We start from the raw sequence: 4868 nt of genomic DNA on the forward strand, positions 1-4868 counted from the left end.
ATATTTTTGATGACAAATTTTGATGGGCCATCAGACTAATACAATTTAAAATATGTTCTAAGCTTTAGTGGTAGCAATTAACCTTTTTCTGGGGCAAAAACCGCTCTATCGGGTCCATCGGATCCAACAGGGCGGTTCCCAACGGGTCCAACAGGGCAGTTCAAACGGATGAACGGGTCAACAGGGCTGTTCAAGCGGACGAACCGGTCTATCGGGTCTATTCCCAACAGGTCTGTTTAAGCGGATGAACGGGTCAACAGGGCTGTTCAAGCGGACGAACCGGTCTATCGGGTCTGTTCCCAACAGGTCTGTTTAAGCGGATGAACGGGTCAACAGGGCTGTTCAAGCGGACGAACCGGTCTATCGGGTCTGTTCCCAACAGGTCTGTTTAAGCGGATGAACGGGTCAACAGGGCTGTTCAAGCGGACGAACCGGTCTATCGGGTCTGTTCCCAACAGGTCTGTTTAAGCGGATGAACGGGTCAACAGGGCAGTTCGATCGGGCCCAACAGGTCTGTTCCCAGCGGGTTAACAGGGCTGTTTAAGTGGGCGTCTATGCCGGGTTCCCGTTGGGTTAGTGTTGGGTTGCTGTTGGGTTAGCGCTGCGCTGCTGTTGGGTTCGTGTTGTGTTGCTGTTGGGTTAGCGTTGCGTTAGTGTTGGGTTGGGTATAAATACCGTATATTCTTATGTAAAGCATCATTAATACGTTATCAGTTATGGAGCAACAACAACAACAAGGGCGTCGACTACGACAACGACAACGACGACGACGACGACTACATCACCGCCACCACCCACACAAGAAATCAATTTAAAAACTCCAAAATTATGTGATTTAAATTCAAAAATGTCAAATACTTCGTTTCTAATTGTAAACAATAAACTCTGTTTTGTTTTATAAAAAGTACGTGTGGCTGTTAAATTTAAGCACTAAAGAAATTCAAGATACACCGCTTGTAATAACTAATTGGTTAAATTTTTTACCTACACCTTTTGAAAAAATTGCGGGTATTTATCAAAAACCAAACAACGATATTGTATTATTCACTGAAAGTATGATTTATATTTTCGAATACGGCTCGTTTAGGTTGCTTAAACGCGAGCATTATAATGTTCTTATGCCTAATTATTCAACCATACGGGGCGCTCTCAATTCGTACCGTGGTAAAACGTACTGGTTTTTCGACAATAATATGTTTAGTGAAATTGATGATTGCCGCTTTTTACCGAAAAGTACCGCACTGATAACAGAACACTTTACGGGTGTACCTAGTAAAATAGATTCGGTATTTCGGTACACTAATGGTATAACTTATTTTCTTTATAACGGATATTATTACGGTTATGACGAATTTTCCAATAGTTTAAAAGCAACCGGTAAACTTAACTTGGATTTCTTTGGAATATCTTGTCCAAACATTAGCTTATTAGAAAAACTAAAAGTATTGTTAAATAAAATTATAAATCAAAAATATTTTTTTTTATTTATTTTACAAATGTATTATTATTTTAATAGTTCCTAAATAAATATTTTAAAATTGTTTCTCGTTTTTTTATTTAGTGGCAAAATTTCTATACAAAAAATATTAATATTGTAATATCGACTTACCAGATAGGCACACAAAACCATAATGATTTTTGCAATAGGTATGACGTTTACTGGACCATACTGATTGGTTGTTAATTATAGAAAAAATATGTAGCGTCGTACACTATTGGTTGATATTTTTTTGGCGCGAACTGGTTAGCGGTTGGTCGTTACGTAAGATTCTATTTTTAGAATTGAATATAAACAAGTTTAAACAAATGAATTAGTTTGGTGGTAATAGGGGAAGGAAATAAAACGTATACGATCGATTAGTAATCATCAAGACAGCCGCTTGTGTGTATGTCGATATGAGAGCGCTAGACATAACCTCAAATTCATCATGTTCCTCACCAGATTGTTTCGAGTGTGAAAGGAGAAAGATCTCTACAGCAGATATACATTTTTTACTAGAGAAACATTTGGTTAATTCCAATTAAAAGTTATTATAAAATTTTACGAAGAAAAGTATATGTTTTCGAAACTTCTAGAATTGAAGATCTCCCATAAACATGCTAAATGATGTGGCTGGATGAACATTCGATTAATTTTAAATCAAAAGTTTATTGTTAATTATAGGTTAGAGTTACTTGTGAAATTAGGTTTAAGACCCTTTTCTTTTACATTATATTAGAGCTTGTAATGTCTCTCAAGAAAATTGTTTAGAAGAAATTAAAAAAATATTGTTATTTAAATGTTTGTGAATTATCATATTATATGTTGGAATTTCTAGAAATTAATCCAGATAAGCTCAAAATGATTTTCAACTCCATATGTGTATTTACCTCTTGTGAATAAATGTATAAATATAATTTAAAGGTTTTATTGTATTTGAAGCTTTAATGTAAATTCTTTAAATTAATAAATACTTTAAATACTCTATTATAGTTGTGTAGTATCTTTTCTTAATTTCTTTAGGATATCAACCAAATATACTCATGTATTAGTATAATGATTTAAGACGGTTGTGTGTGAGATGAATAATTAGTTTTTGAGTTAAAACCCATGTAGATCAAACTTTCAAAACATGTTTTGAACTATGTGTCTAGATACTTTGATCTTTTTTTAGCGTTTGGTCCCTATAATAATTTTAAAATATATCATGACAAGAAGCGTATAATACAAGTGAATGCGTTCACTCTAAATAATAAATCATTTTGTTATAATTTTAATAAAGTTTTTAAATTTTTCTACCTATTTTAACAGATTAAAAATATTATATTCTGAATTATAACGTGGTCTTAGGTGCTTTTAAATATTTATGTTAAGAAAACAAAAGTAAACAAGAATACTATGTATCATATAGGTTATGTTTAGTTTTCAATGTAAGTAATGATGACGTCAGAGTATTTCATAGATTTGTCAAGGCTTGGTTTCTGCGTTCGTCCTGTTATTTTTAGAATTCTAGAACTATAAATTGGTGCATGTGTAAATAATGATATGTTTTATTTCCAATAATCCTTATAAATAAAAAATAGAAAAATGGTTCGTGGAATAGAAGATACTTACCTTACATATAATCCAAGTTAGCAACTTAACAAACTTATATGATAAGAAAATAGCAAAACCACTAATCTAATAAATGTTTCTAAATTTTCTGTTTATTTTTCTTTCAATTCTGTACATTTCAATACAAACAAATTTTCTGTTAATTTTTTCTTTTCACTCTGTAATGTCTATATGAATCAGATATATGGTGAATATATTTAGCTGATAACGTCATTAACGGAAGTCTCTCTACTCACTTTATACATACATTTGTATTAAAATTAATCCTTTTAATTTTTCGTTTTATTTCATACGTATAGGGGTATAAATAAATTTAAGGTATACTAATTTTTGAATGTCTTAAGTTTTAATACGCTCGTCGTATGTGTTTTAGTGAATCTGTGTTTGTTTTCTATATTGCTAAATAATCCAAATGGACTGATGAGGATTACTTACTTTAGAAAGGCACTATAGGTAAAGTACATACTTTTAGACTAATTTTACCCTTATTTTTTAGTAAAAGATATTTTTTCGGTTTAATTCCAACAGTTTGAACTTTGTTGTTTTTATTTTTAATTAAATATCAATCTATCATTGTAGAAAGGGTCGTTATAGTTTTATTTGACAGTTTACCTATAGGTTAATTTTTGACTTAGTATCTATTGGCGAATTAAAGAGCCGTCTGAATTAATCTTTAGATTGGTGCTCGTGCTGCCTACTCATAGTAATTTGTTTGGAGTGAATGAGTGTGCGAATGTGTCCCCAGCAATGTAGCTATGCCTTGACGCGGCGTTGGAGCTTAAGATTGTTTTTGTAGTAAAATTATTATTACGAAAGCAGTCAACTAAATTAGCTACACACCTCGTATATTAACCTTATTCTACACACCTCGTATATTCCAAGTAATGGTGTTATCTGTTTCCTGTCACATTATCATTGTTTCCTGTTCACATTATATTTTTAGCTACAAAATGATCATTTCATTTCTAACTTTTAACGGTGCTGCATCAAGAAATTTACTGTTTATTTTCAGTGCGTTTAGTGAAAAGTGATATTGCATCAGTGTATCTGTTGAGTGACTGGATAATAATACATATAAACCTAGTAAGTACGTATTTCTAACCGTTTTGTTTTTTGATTTAATACTCTTAAATTAATTTTCATCGTTTCGATAAATATTAAAGTTTTTTTACATTACAAGGGGTTTTTCTGTTTATTTCTACCACCGTCTAGTAATTTTAGCGCGCTGATTTTGACGTTTGACAGCGCTGTTTACCAAAGTTAAACGATGAGTTTTTGTCCTTGTATATATTTTTAAAATTTTTCTGTTGGAGCTTGTGCCTAGAGCCACACCTAGTTGACATAGTTGACGTTTGACTTAATACTTTTTAAATTAATTATTTTTGTTGTTAGATTCTCAGAACTGTCTGCTTTTTAGTCTCATCTCTAAATTTTATTCTTATAGCGTTAAGTACTTGTACATATTTTTTAAATTTTTCTGTTTATTTTGGAGTCTGCGCTTACACCTAGTTGGCATTTGACGTTTGACTTAATACTTTTAAATTAATTAATTAATCGCTATGTTTTGCATTAGATTTTTCTATTTATTTTGGAGCTTGCGCGCCACACCTAGTAATTTTACCGCCAGTGTTTGACGTTTGATAACGATGTTTACCGAAGTTAAACGATGGGCTATTGTCCTTGTATATATTTTTAAAAAATTTCTGTTGGAGTTTGCGCTTACACCTAATTGACGTTTGACAGCAATACGTAACTGGAACGAAGCATACTTGAG

The sequence above is a fragment of the Sitophilus oryzae genome, unplaced genomic scaffold (assembly GCF_002938485.1).
Source record: "Sitophilus oryzae breed Bouriz unplaced genomic scaffold, Soryzae_2.0 scaffold_471_pilon_pilon, whole genome shotgun sequence".
Lineage (NCBI taxonomy): Eukaryota > Metazoa > Arthropoda > Insecta > Coleoptera > Curculionidae > Sitophilus > Sitophilus oryzae.